We start from the raw sequence: 15,548 nt of genomic DNA on the forward strand, positions 1-15,548 counted from the left end.
GCTGTTCCAAAGAGCGCTATATGAGATCATTCTTACCCTCCGCCATTAGGCTCCATAATGAGTCAATCTATAGCTGGGGAAGTGAGACCTCCTCCTGATAGACTGCTTGAGGTATCTTAGTTTTTATTCTTTCTTCTCTTCTAATATTTGTATATCTGTGCACTTAAAATGCCACTGTGATACTATAATTTCTTTTGGGTGGGATCAATAAAGTATCTATCTGTCTCTCCATCTAACTGGTTCAAGTTGACAGGAAGATGACAGTGACTCAACTAACTATGCGTTACAACAGTAGTGTGCAGAAGAGCGTCTCTGAATGTTCAACACATTGAAGCTGGAAGTGGATGGGCTACAGCAGCAGAAGACCACAAACATACACTTAGTGGCCTCTGTATTAGGTGCAGGAGGTACCTAATAAAGGGACTACTGAGGTGTGTCATTCCTGGAATAATTGAATTCAACTCTAGAACATTTTATATTTGTAGACTGAAGAGCCCAAATGCTTTACTGACTTCTACATGCTTATAGATATGTAGTCAGAGGAGTGTTCTTACAACCAGTTATCAAATTAAAATAATGAATGTACTCCTAGTGATTCCTAGCAGTTGTAAGCTTTGTGAGATGTAGATATAGTTTTGAACTATCTATTGCAGCCTGTAGTTTTGCTTTAAGTAATGCACTTTTGATCTGTCTAAATGAACTAGTCATTCTACAATCTCCTGAAGGGCTCAGTGAACTTGACCCTCAGGAATGCAGCTACAGTACCTTGAAGCGGATGCAAAACTGGATGTTCATGATCCAGTCCTCGTGAGGGGATCGGAGTTGAAAAGGGTCAGTAAATTTAAATTCCTTGGCGTTATCATTTCATTGTGTCTGTCCTGGGACCAGCATGTAAGTGTCATTAAAGAAGGCATGGCAGTGTCTCTACTTTCTTAGAAGTTTGCGCAATTCAGGAAGCATGTAATCTAAAACATTGACAAACTTCTAAAGATACACAGAGGGGAGTATCCTGACTATTGCCTCATGGCCTGATATAGAAACACCAATGTCCATGAAAGGAAAAGCTTTAAAAAAAGTGGTTGATACTGCCCTGCCCATCACAGGAAAAGCCCTCCTTACCATTCCACACAACTACAAGGGTGCTGACACTAGAAAGCAGCATCCATCATCAAGGACCCCCACCATCCAGGCCATGCTCTCTTCTTGCTGCTACTATCAGGAAGGAGGTACAGGTACCTTAGGTCCCACACCACCAGGTTCAGGGACGGTTATTACCCTTCAACCATTAGGCTCCTGAACCAGTGTGGGTAACTTCACTCACTTCAACACTGAACTGATTCTACAATCTATGGACTCACTTTCAAGAACTTTTTAACTCATGGTCTCAATATTATGTATTACTTATTTATTTTTACTTTTATTGTATTTGCACAGTGGCTGTTTGTCTATCTTTGTTTGGGTGTAGCATTTCATCGATCCTCAAGAAAATGAATCTCAGGGTGGGATATGGTGATATATATATATATATAGATAATAAAATTACTTTGAATTTTCAGTACTGTTGTCTTCCCCACAGCCAACTGAGCAACAATGGTAGTGATTTGCCTGACAGCTGGTAATTTGTCTCTTATCTCCAGCAGGATGTGAAGCCAGAGAGAAAACAAGGAAAATAAATACAAATAATTTTCTAAAATTATCATTCATTGTTCCAACCCTTCAATGCAAACCATTGTATTAAAGTTATTTTAAAGGAGGAAAATGACCTAATGTGAAGAAGATTCAAAATTTTCAAACACTGGACTCTGATGTCAGTGGCTGGCACTAATGATTATAATTATCAAAGCTAGTAAATATATCATATTTACTAATGTGTGATATTGAACTAACCACTGGCCCCCAGTTCAATCCTTGATCTTATCCGTTTCTCATCTACAAATGGATCCTTGGCAACACCACTCAAAAAGATTCTGTATCAGCTTCTATACTTACTCTGAAGATATCTATCTTTAACTCAACACCATCTCTTCCACCCCTCTCTTATCTAAATTCTCACAGCACTTGTCCAATGTTACGTACCGGATAAATAAAAATTTCCCCTAACTGAATGTCGGAAAGAACATCTCATCCTGCTGCAATTCTTCCCCCTGTCATTAACTCCATCCTAATTCCTAGTTCTGCCAGACACTGAATCCAAGTTCACAATACAAAACCACATTATTAGTTCCATTTTTACCGTGTCTTCAGTATTGTCTGCTGGTGAAACTGTCATTCCTTACTTTAGACTTTATTGTTCTCCTGTTTTGCTTTCCAGGTTCAACCCTCTACAAATCTGTGATCAGCTTGTTGCTGTGTCTGAATGAGAAGTTACACATCTCTCACTCCTGTACTTAACTGGCCTTCTGAGTTAAGCAATGCCCGGATTTTAAAGTGATCATTTTCAATCCCTTCATGACATTGTCTGTTCCTAACCTCACTAGCTTGAAAGGCTTCAGAAATATCAGTGTTGCTCATTTTCTGGATTCCTGTTCATTCCTAACTTTAAATATTTTTTTTGGTAGCAATGCCTTCAATTGACGAGAATCCACGTTTTAGATTCTCCTCGTAATCTTCTTTTACTTCTTAGACACAGTTCACAATGTACTTCTTTCATAAAGTTCTTGGTTATCTGCTTTTAAATTTGATGGAGCCACTCAAAATATCACATTCAAGTAACACTGTTATGATCAACTTTACTCTGTTAAACTTTTTACTGTGAATATATACTTCCTGTTGTAACCTCTGGTACTCTTGCTTGTTTAAATTCCCAATGTTTACCCAGCAAAAAATCTAACTAAATCAGGGGTCATACTGAACAATTACACCATGCCCTGACACAGTTAATACTGTTTAAGTCTCACATGCAAATCTGTACAAAAATAACAATTGTATTAGCTGAAAGGATTGCAGATCTTCACTGACAAGCACCTCTCCCTCCACTGTAAGGGAAGAAAATAGACTATAATCATAATAGTTGTAGATTACATTGTGCAGAGAGGTTGATAGATTTAACATAAATTTGTTCTCTTTCAGAATGGTAGCAGTGACACTGCCCTGGGTAAGATACATGCAGTATGGAGCATAAATCTGCAGTAACACAAAAAAATGGAATTTTCTGATGGAAGTTCTCAACCTGAAATGTCAACAGTTTATTTATTTCCACAGATGCTACTTGACCTGTTGAGTTCCTCCAGCATTTTGTGTGTTGCGTTGGATTTCCAGAATCTGCAGAATCTTTTGTGTTTTTAAAAAAAGGAATTCAGCTGGTCAGACAGCATCTCCATTTCCCTCCGTAGATGCTGCCTGACCTGCTTAGTTCTTCCACCATTTTGTGTGTTGCTCCAGCTTCCAGCATCCACAGTCCTCTCTTAGGAAGTTGCATTTTTTCCTTCCAACCCTAACACTTTGCCAGTCACCCAGGATTGTTATTGTCCTCATTGGTGTGGTGCAGGTACAGATGGGCCTTCTATGCCTAGAGCCTCTTAGGATCATCCTGAAATTATATCTTATGTCTCCTTCAGTGACCCAGCATCATCTTCTCTGACCAGTATGTGCTCATAAAGTGAAGGCTGTATAGATCATGAGAAAAGTAAGAGGCACACAAGGAAATGCATTAAAGGTGATTGAGTACCATTTTGATATGGGCATGATCTTATTAATTTATTTTGGAACGTTCATCATTTTGGAACTTACTTCTGTGAAGTGGAGAAGGAGTCAAAGTTTGGTCATTAACAGAGTGTTACATGTTGGTGTTTGAGGTTATGAGTATCAACATCAGAGGAATACTTTAGACAACCCAGAAGAAGGGTCAGTGTGTTTTTTCTCCTCAACCACTTCATACACCTGCTGCTCAGATGTAGATCATATGGCTGGTGATGGAATTCCCCTCATGATGTGTGGCAAGACCCTGGCTTCCATTTTATCACAAGTTGATTTTTCCTCCAGAGAGACCCAGGTAATAGAAGTGTTCTTTCAGCAATCGGTAGTCCACTCTACCACGTTTCATTTGTGTGTATGCTGCAGACAGTGACTTGGTAGCTCATTGGAGTTAACACTCAGTTGTCAGAAGATAAGTTATGTGGCTTAACAGCCAACCTTTGGTTCAAATGCAGCAAAGAGGCCTACCAGAGAATGAAGGCAATATCCTGAATGAATAACCAAGCATTGACCGACATGATTCAATTTTTGTGGTCCTATACCAAAGAAACATTGAGGCAATGCACTCACTTTCTGTTCACTAGAAGGACAAAGTTGATATGTGTTTCCGTCAAGGTAGCAAGCATGCAGTCAGCGATACACTGCACCATCAGGCAATCCATTATCCCCACAAAGTCTTCTGATCCCTGGTAAGGAAGTGTGAAATGCAAGCAGCTTCCCTTGAACATAGAAGCCCAGTGACCTCAGTTTTACAACAGGACATAAAATTACTAAACTACATGAAAACTCCAGCCTGCAAAAAGCCAAGCACATAAAAGTTCATTGTTACCATCACTTTGATAACTAGGTAAGGTGTCAACAGTTACAGGGAGAAGGCGGAGAATAGCGTTGGGAGGGAAAATAAATCAGCCACTATCGAATGGCAGAACACACTCGGCAGCCAAATGGCCTAATTCTGCTCCTACGTCTTATGGCCTAATTATGAATGCACTTGTTATCCAGAGATTCTTTCCCAAGTTGCCATGTGTAGTTGGCAGTGGCTCTTTTTTTTTGAAAAGTTGCAATGTTTTCTCCAAAGGAGAAAAGTTACAAAGGTTTCAGAGCTCATGGTTCTTAGTCTCCAATCGATTTTCACTGTTGTTGGCGGAACTCTGAATTCCAACTTGTGAAATCACCCTGGGCCCGTTCTAGGCACCGATCGATCGAGATTCCTCAGTCTAGGTGAAGCCCCAAGAACCGAGAGAAAGGTGCCTCGACAGATAGGGGCTCAATCCACAAGCATAGTGAGATACACAGAGACAAACTATTTGGTCTTTTACTCTCATCACACTGTGCCTGAGGCGAGAAAGAATCCAACCACTATTAGCAAATATTAAACAAACTTACAGTGTAAGAATCCAGCCATTATTAGCAAACATTTAACAAACCTACAAAGAGTTAAAGTGTCACTTGGAATTGTCTAGATTTTCATTTAAAATATTTTTACAAAATTTAATACATAACATACAATGCTCACTATTTTTGCACAAGTGTGATAATTCAGGAGAGACAGATTTTTGAGTCAAAGCAAAATTCCTAAATATGCTGCACCATATTTTGTTTTAAGAACACACCTTGTTCCCTTTCTCATTATGTTTATCTGCTCAGGCCATACTTCTTTTATTCCAGGGGTCCTTTTTTTAAAAACATGGAATGGCACATCTTACTCACTACCAAACCATTTCTCTGGCATGGAAAATTAATTACAATCAGAACATAAGTGACTTGGTAAATTCAGCTGGGCTTCCCATTCTAGATAGGGCATCTACTAATCTGACTTCCTTTACTAGCACTCTATTCCTTCTGTTGTTATTACTGGTAGAGATCAGGAATATATTCCCGGTACAGCTTTCGATATATTGGTGAGACCCGACGCAGACTGGGAGACCGTTTCGCTGAACACCTACGCTCTGTCCGCCAGAGTAAGCAGGATCTCCCAGTGGCCACACATTTTAATTTCACGCCCCATTCCCATTCTGACATGTCTATCCATGGCCTCCTCTACTGTAAAGATGAAGCCACACTCAGGTTGGAGGAACAACACCTTATATTCCATCTGGGTAGCCTCCAACCTGATGGCACGAACATTGACTCTTCTAACTTCTGTTAATGCCCCTCCTCCTGTTCTTACCCCATCCCTTATTTATTTTTCCTTTTTTTCTCTCTCTCTGTCCCTCTCACAATAACTCCTTGCCTGTTCTCCATCTTCCTCAGGCACTCCCTTCCCCCTTTCTTTCTCCCTAGGCCTCCCGTCCCATGATCCTCTCCCTTCTCCAGCCTTGTATCCCTTTTGCCAATCAACTTTCCAGCTCTTAGCTACATCCCTCCCCCTCCTGTCTTCTATCATTTCGGCTCTCCCCCTGCCCCTTTCAAATCTCTTACTATCTCTTCTTTCAGTTAGTCCTGACAAAGGGTGTCGGCCCGAAACGTCAACTGTACTTCTTCCTATGGATGCTGTTTGGCCTGCTGCGTTCCACCAGCATTTTGTGTGTGTTGTATATATCCAGTTTTATTTCTTGTTCCTTTCATTTAATGATACAGTACTGGGAAGCCATGTGGCCGTGAATAACACACATGAGAGATGGAGAGGTGAGGAACAAAAGGACAGCTGTTTATTTTGATTGTAAGTCATCTACCCAGAATTCCCTCTCACATTACATTCAGTATGAAACACACAGGAAAGCTTGATGGAAACCCATAAGGGTCAAAATATACATGAATACATAACACTTATATATAAACCTTCCTATCCCTCTGTTGCTGGCACCTATTCAGTGTATCATTTGGATATCCATTGTAACCGAGCACAGTCCTGTCTTTCAACATGCAGAAATGTTTCAAGCATAACGAACCTTCAACAGCTTTTGGAATTCAAATAGAAAGGCTAATTATTGAACCTCTGTCATTATACCACATGAATAGGGATGAAACCTTTCAGTTTCTCCCACTTACTGCTTTTTTTTGGGGGGGGGGGACAAAAGCAGTTTCAATTGAGTCAATTTTAGTAACAATGCAACCAGGTGGTTTTACAATTGTGATAGCCATAATGAGTAACTTTCCATGTCAAAGAATTACAGTATTACAATATTACCGATATGTTTTTCCTTTATAACAGTATCTGCCTGGGCAGTAATACTAAGAAGCAAATGAATACAATCATTCAGAGAAAGGCATTCCATGTGATAAGAAAGGACGTTGGAACTTTGGAGTGTGTAACTGAATGTGCCAGAAACCAGACATCCCACCCTGCAAAAACTCATTTCAGGGAGGTAGCACCCCTGCCCCCCGCAACCCCATGTCACCTCCCCCCCCCCACTGTCGACCTCCAAGGGTGTATGTAATACTTTGTTTAGTGATTTTGTCTAATCTGTAAACCAAGTTGGGTATATGCAGCAAATGTGACATTAAAATATGTACTTATATTATATTATCATGTTTATTCTATTACAACTTTAAGCAAGTCTACAGGGAGTTTGGCCTCAACACGTAGGACAGCAATAGCGTAGCTCCTTGGCAGCTAGCTAGCTAGTTTAAATCAGGGGTCCCCAAACTTTTTTGCACCGCGGACCGATTTAATATTGACAATATTCTTGCGGACCGTCCGATCTGGGGTGGGGGGGGGGGTGTTAAATGCGACCGGAATATAGGTGATAGGTATAAGTCACTTGTAAGTGGTTAATACACTCAATTTTGTTTCTAAAGGGGTTTATCTAACGAATTTAATATTAAACACACAGCGCATATTTTCCTCGCGTGCATGTAGTGATAAGCCAATTGTAACAGTGGTCCCAAACCTCTGGGCCGTGAAGAATGCAAAGGTACAGCGGTAGCCAGAACGCACCCAGCACATCTTTAAGAAAAAGCCGAAATAAACAAGCTAATTGATTAGGTGCCGCCTGGCACGTAAATGTCAGCCCAGATCAGAGACGACGGAAATGGAAGCAACGTTTTCAGTGCTTTCGTGGCTATCTCAGCCTTGACTTTGATCCAGAATGCCGGTAGAGATGTTATGTCAAACATACTTTTCAGCCCGTCGTCATTTGCAAGCTCAAGGAGTTGATCTTTTTCCCGCTCTGACATGGATGATTCACCGGGGATATTCACAAATGGGTCACGGACCCATTCCTTTGCACGTCTTGGGTCACTGATGACCTCGCGTGCGTTAAAATTCAACAGTGCGTGACAGGAAATAAGGAAAGGTGCAGCTGACTCATATCATTTCATATTGCCAAATCATGTTTTTTCCTCACGGCCCAGTGGTTGGGGACCACTCTTAGCACGAAAAGAGACCAATCAGGATGCTTGCTGTCCCTCTCCCTCTCAAAAAAATCTATTTCCGGGATATTGTATATAATTTCTGGGCGTCAGGCAGCCACTATCGATATGTGGGAGACTCCCAGAACCTCCGGGAGAGGTGGGATGTCTGCAGAAACTGAATTGGATACTTATTTATACTAATTATCTTTGCTGGATTCCAAATATGACTAGCTGGAAAGTTAAGTGCATTAGAAAATAAGAAGAAATTTTACAGTTGCAGGTGGCAATGGAAATAAATTCTCTTTTCAATTTGTAAAGTGTGTTCTTTACTGAAGCGAGATGGGTTGGTTTCATTTGACAATAATCAACTTAGAATAAAGAAGGTTGGATATTGATGTATGTAACAGCCCATTGATACTTTAATGTTTACCAGCTGGAAGTGAAATTATAAATTGTTGAATTTCAGGTTTGTCAGCTTGCTCATCTGGATTTATTTTCAAAATTCTGTTGACCTTTAAGATGAGAGTTGAGTAGCATGGAGCTCAAAGTTAAAGTTACTTCATTATTAAAGTATGTGTGCGAATGTTGTCATATATTACTTTGAGATTCAAAACAAGAAATACAATAGAATTAAAAAAAACTAGACACAAAGACTGACAAACAGCAAATGACAGGTCCTCTGAAATAGTAACACCCAGGAATTTAAATTTGCTAATCCTTTCTACCCCTGATCCTCCGATATGGGTTGGCTCATGGACCTCTGGTTTCCCTTTTCTGAAGTCTACAATCAGTTCCTTGAACATTGAGTGAGAGGTTGTTATGACATGACTTAGTCAAATTTTCAATCTCTCTCCTTTGACTTGACCCCGAACGGTGGTGTGCAACAGTGGAGTTGGACAATTCAGGGCAAGGAGTGCATTAGAGAGCTACCTTTTAAACAGAACAGCGATCAAGATTTTAAAGACAGGATTTCACGGCAATTTGCAAAAAAAGATCTTTGACCAGCAACCAATCGACGTTTGGGATTGATTAGTAAGAGTAGCAACTGTCGTCAGAGTAGACAGAGCCAGGGTGGTCATCTTGAGACTTTAGCTCCTCGGAGCTTCAATCAGAGAAATCAAAAGACAAGAAAAGCCCTAGGTTGTTTTTTTTCCCCCCTTCCCTTCTTTATATCTGCTCAGCTAGGATAGTAGAGAATCCAGGCAGGATAGTTGAAAACTCCTCTACAAGATGTGAGAAGACAGGGAGACATCCAGTGTCCTTGACTGTGAGAAGTATATCCAGCTGCAGCTTCTAACAATCTGCATTAAGGAGTTGGAGCTCGAACTGGATGCACTCCAGATCATTTGGGAGGTAGTTGGTGCAGGATACAGGAAATTGGGTAACAGTCAGGAGGGGGAAAGGGATTAAGGAGCCAGTGCAGAGTACCCTTGTGACCATCCCCCTCAACAAAAATGTATATCAATTTGGCTACTATCAGTTGGGGAGGGGACAAATGATCTAACAGAGGAAAGTCCCAGTGGTCAGGTCTCTGGCACTGAGTCTGCCTCTGTGACTCAGAAGGGAAAGAGGCAGAAGAGGTATGCTGTGGTGATAGGGGATTCGTTAGGGGAATGGACAGGAGGCTCTGTGGGTGAGAACAAGATTCAGCATTGGTATGTTGCCTCTTGGATGCTAGGGTCCGGGATATCTTGGATTGAGACCTCTACAGTCTTAAGTTGGAGGGTGAACAGCCAGAAGTCAAAGTCCATCTAGGTACCAATGACACAGGTAGGACAAGTGGCGAGGTTCTGCATAGGGAGTTCAGAGAGTTAGGTGCTCAGTTAAAGGGCAGGACTGTTATGCATGAATCTATTTCTTTTAGAGCAATGACCCTCCCCCACCCCCAGCACCACGTATTGATCTGTTGTATGCACATGTGCTGTTGTCTACACATGCACATAGTTCTCTTTGTCATTGCAATGTGAACACATCAGTTAAAGCCATCTCACATGTGTGTGCTTTTATTTAATTGATATGAAATTGGTGACAAGTCTGAACCTGAATGTCAGAGAATATCACGAATAGCACCGACGGTTAAGAGACAAAATAGCAACAGTTAAACAGCATGAGAAAGCTGAAGGATGTGTGAGTTACTATGAAAGATGTGCTGAATTTAAAGTGAAAATAACGTGGTGATGACTTCAGCATTTGGTAATGCTAATGAAGGCTGGGAGTCTTATATTGAGAGGGTGGAAGAACTGTATTGTAACATGAACAAAGTGGAGGATCAAAAGAAAGCCCCTACACTTCTTAGCTCAATGGACCCAAGAACATAGTCTCTTACACAACTTAGTAACTCCTGAAAAGCCAGCAGCAAGACGCTTGACAAAATTGTTACAATTTTACAAAATCACTTGAGCCCTAAGCCACTGGTAACAGCTGAGAGATTTAGATTTTACAAAAGGAATCAGTCAATGGATGAAAGCATTTCTGAATACATTGCAGAACTGTGCAAACTTTCCCAAGCTGTGACTTCAGAGATGGACTTTCCAATGCATTAAAGGACAGGCTTGTATGTGGCATGCATAGTCAAAGCAATCAAAAGAGGCTATTATCCAAAAGTGACCTAAGCTTAGAACGTGCATTGACCATTGCAATATCATTAGAGACTGCAGCAAAGGATGCAGCAGAACCACAGAGAAGGTGGTTAGAATGTGAAATGCACAAAATGTTCCTGAATGGTGCAAAATGCCAAAAATGTTACTGATGTGGCAAATCCACCCATGATACAAATAACTGTTGGTTCAAAGAAGAAGTCTGCAGAAAGAGTTACAGACAAGGTCACATAGAGAGAATGTACAAGGCAGACAAAAAGCACAACCAAGTAAAAAGTCTCAAACACAAAACTAAGCAAATGAGAGCATTCTGACAGGCTGCATCACTGTCTGGGATGGAGGGGCTACTGCACAGGACCAAAAGAAGCTGCAGAGGGTTGTAAATCTAGTCAGCTCCATCTTGGGTACTAGCTTACAAAGTACCCAGGACAGCTTCAGGGAGCGGTATCTCAGAAAGGCAGCGTCCATCATTAAGGACCTCCAGCATCCAGGGCATGCCCTTTTCTAACTGTTACCATCAGGTAGGAGGTACAGAAGCCTGAAGGCACACACTCAGCAATTAAGGAACAGCTTCTTCCCCTCTGCCATCCGATTCCTAAATGGACATTGAACCCTTGGACACTACCTCACATTTTGTTTTAAATATACAGCATTTCTGATTTTTGCATGTTTTTTAATCTATTCAATATACATATACTGTAATTGACTTACTTATTATTTTTATTTTATTTATTATTTTTTTCTGTTCTATATTTTATATTGTATTGTATTGAACTGCTGCTGCTAAATTAACAAATTTCACGTCACATGCCGGTGATAATAAACCTGATTCTGATATGCATAGAGTTGCTGAATGCAAAGCAGAATCATACAACATAGAGTCTGTCATGCCTGGAACTGCATAGTATTACTGAAGCAGATACAATATAATATGGATCACAATAAATGTATCTGGTGTAAAACTGAAAATGGAACTGGATACAGTGTCATCTTTATCTACAATTCCAGAGGCTGAGTACAACAAATTGTTTTCTAAGATACCATTAAAGAAGACCTCAGTGTTGCAAAAGACTTACACAGCCGAAAAGATGTCTCCCAAAGGCAAACTGAAAGTAAATATGACGGATGAAGGCCGAACACAACAGTTAAAGCTTTATGTATTGATAAGTGGAGGAAATACAACTAGACTGGCACTCAATCGAAGCTCTCAGCATGGCATCAACAGGCAACTGCAGCCCAAATGGTAGCACTAACCAGAGGGTGTCATAGCTACTCAGAAGGCATTTAAGAAGGGAATAGATAAACAGATTGAGGTCTTGGCCAAAAGCTGTTTGTGATGTTATAAGGTTCCAAATGCACCCCCACAGGCACCGTTACCCCTGTGGGAGTGGCCATCATCACCATAGCAAAGAGTACACATTGCCTCTGCTGGGCCATTCATGGACTTCATGTTTTTGATTGCTGTGGATGCTCATTTGAAGTGGCCAGAGGTCATTCCAATGAAGTCAGCTAAAGACCGTCTCCACTCTGAGGACTATTTTTGCCAGAAATGGTTTATCAGAACAGATTGCGAGTGACAACTGACCTCAATACATGTCAGAAGAATTCTGACTGATCGTGAAGAAAAATGGCATCAGACTTTTCAAGCCAGGTCCTCACTACCCAGCAATAAATGGGTTAGCTGAAAGGTTTATCCAAACCTTCAAGAAGTCTATTAAAGTGATGGACAAGGAGGACATTTCTCTGCAGTACAAGGTGAACAACATCCTTTTTGTGCATCAGAACTCTGTTCATACAATGACAAATCAAACACCTGCAATGCTATTCATGAACAGGTACACGAGATCTCACATAGACGTCCTGAAACCAGATCTACAGAAGGAAGTGAAGAATAAACAGTTCAGCCAGTTGCCAAGTGAAGCAACAAGGAGCTTAGAGATTGGACAGGAAGTCCTAGTGCATGATTGCTGAGAATACAAGTGGACACGCGGTAGGATAGCTACAAGAACTGGACCACTGATGTAGACAATGAATGTTGGAGATCAGACATGGAGATGTCACGTAGACCAGATACTGGATGCTCAACCGAAGAACGCACCCGACTCGACTGTATCCAACAAGATGGACACATTACAGTCACTGGACTTACCCCTCAGTGATGATATCACAGACAGCAACATGACACCAGAAACTAAGAACATTGCCTCAGACAAGGCACCTACCAAACCTGATGCTACTCCACAGGCCCAGAGGCGTGATGAGAATATTATTGTTGACAAAACACCTGCCAAACATGATGCCACTCCACAGGTCCAGGGGTGCTATCTTGAAAGAAACATATTGCATTAATCTAAAGGAGGATGACCCCTTTTAGAGTGATGATCCCCCCCCCCACTTAGCACTATGTATTGATCTGTTGTCTACACATGCACATTGTTCTCTCTCCCTCTCTCACTGCAACGGGACACCGGTTAAAGCCATCTCTTGCATATGTACTTTCATTTAATTGAAATGTAGTTGTGCACAGACACAAGAAGGATCTCCAAGGTTGTGTTCTTAGGTGCACCACAGGGCTGTGTGCTTAGCTCATTGCTCTATCCACTTTACACCTATGACTGTGGCTAAGCACAGCTCCAACACCATATTCAAGTTCACTGATGACCAAAAAACTATAAGATACAGGAGAAGAATTAGGCCATTTAGTCCATCAAGTCTACTCTGCCATTTCATCATGGCTGATCCAATTTTCCTCTCAGCCCCAATCTCCTGCCGCCTTCCCATATCCTGACAACACGCTGGAGGAACTCAGCAGGTTGGGCAGCATCCGTGGAAACGTCGACTCATCGTTTCCACGGATGCTGCCCGACCTGCTGAGTTCCTCCAGCGTGTTGTGAGTGTTGCTTTGATCCCAGCATCTGCAGATTATTTTGTGTTTCCCACATCCTGTCATGCTCTGACCAGTGAAGAATCTATCAACCTCTTCCTTAAATATATAGAAAGACTTGGCATCCACAGATGACTGTGGCAAAGACTTCCACAGATTCACCACTCTCTGGCTGAAGAAGTTCCTCCTCTTCTATGTTCTAAAAGGATGCCCCTCTAATCTGAGGCTCTGCCGTCTTGTCTTAGACTCTTCCACCATAGCAAACATCCTCTCCACCTCCACACTATCAAGGACTTTCACCATTTAATAGGGTTCTTTGAGGTCACCCCTCATTCTTCTGAATTCTATCTTTATATTGTCTGTAAACTTAGTAACAAAGCTATCAATTCCATCATCCAAATCATTGACATATAACATAAAAAGAATCTGTCCCAACACAGACCCCTGTGGAACACCACTAGTCACCAGCAGCCAACCAGAAAAGACTCCCTTTATTCCCACTCTTTGCCTCCGGCCAATCAGCCACTGCTTTATCCAAGTTAGAATCCTTTCCTGTAATAACATGCTCTCGTAGCTTGTTAAACAGCCTCATGTGTGGCACCTTGTCAAAGGCCTTCTGAAAATCCAAGTACACAACATCAACCGTCTATCCTTTATCTATCCTGCTTGTTATTTCTTCAAAGAATTCCAGCAGATTTGTCAGGCAAGATTTTCGCTTAAGGAAACCATGCTGATTTTGGCCTATTTTATCATGTGCCTCTAAGTACCCTGAGACTTCATCCTTAATAATCGACTCCAACATCTTCCCAACCACTGAGGTCAGACTAACTGGCCTATAGTTTCCTTTCTTCTGCCTCTCTCTCTTCTTGAAGAGTGGAGTAGCATTTGCTATTTTCCAGTCTTCCTTCTTCCATTCCAGGATCTAGTGATTGTTGAAAGATCATTACTAATGCCTCCTAAATCCCTTCAGCCACCTCTTTCAGAACCCTGGGGTGTACACTATCTGGTCCAGGTGACATATCTACTTTCAGACCTTTGTTTCCCAAGAACATTCTCTCTAGTAATGGTAACTTCACATACTTCATGACCCCTAACACCTGGAATTTCCACCTTACTGCAAGTGTCTCCCACAGTGAAGACTGATGCAAAATATCTATTCTGTTCGTCCACCATTTCCTTGTCCTCCATTACTACCTCTCCAGCAGTCTGATATCCAGTCTTGCCTCTCTTTTATATTTTATGTATCTGAAGAAACTTTTGCTATCCTCTTTAATATTATTGGTGAGCTTATTTTCGTATTCCATCTTTGCTTTCTTAATGGCTTCAGTTGGTTTTTAAAACTTCCCGATCTTCTAACTTCTCACTAATTTTTGCACTATTATATGCCCTCTCTTTGGTTTTTATGCTGGCTTTGATTTCTCTTGTTAGTCACGTATTAAATTGTATAATCTTCCTAGTTCTGGCTTCCCTAGCACATGAGAACACAACCTTGAAAGAAACAGAGCCCCACCCAAAAGACTGAACCCTTTAGAACAGGCTATGGACTGCTATTGTGAAAGCGTGTTTACTTGGAATATGGGTTTATGAAAGGGAAGTTGAATGTTTTGTGCCGATGGAGATCGTGGAGGAGATGTTGTTGACAATCTGAACAGTGGTGTCTATAAGTGCAGGTATGCAGGTAGGAGGACGGATATGTGATCTTATTTATTAAAAACATTTACAATACTCCAAATGAAATTTCACATGAGGAAATGGTCCAAGGTAGTGACAGTCTGGCTAGGATCCCCTTTGCTTCCTCTACAACTTCCCCATTCCTCAGGAAAAGAGGAGGCTTTCCTCAATGTCGCATCATTCATTGCATCAAATCGTACATAGAAGGCATTCGAGCTATCAGGAACGGAGGTGTCACTATTGTTGATGGGCAGGGCGGGCTTATAATCTGTTATGGTTTGTCTACTTTGCCACATGCATTGCATGTTCCTGGTGTCACAAAGTTGTCTGAATTTCCTGTGAGTTCTGACACTCTGCATTCATGTACAGGAGAGCATGGCTCTCGCTGAGCTTAGAGTCATCTTACC

General features: G+C 41.4%; 1 protein-coding gene across 6 annotated transcripts in view; it reads right to left on the reverse strand.

Moving 5' to 3' along the window:
- The window catches only part of LOC134357380 (hippocampus abundant transcript-like protein 1), a 153,251-nt gene that overhangs the window by 100,995 nt on the left and 36,708 nt on the right, over positions 1–15,548 (reverse strand). The gene's annotated exons all lie outside the window — the stretch shown is intronic.

The sequence above is a fragment of the Mobula hypostoma genome, chromosome 16 (genome assembly GCF_963921235.1).
Source record: "Mobula hypostoma chromosome 16, sMobHyp1.1, whole genome shotgun sequence".
Taxonomy (NCBI): Eukaryota; Metazoa; Chordata; class Chondrichthyes; order Myliobatiformes; family Myliobatidae; genus Mobula; species Mobula hypostoma.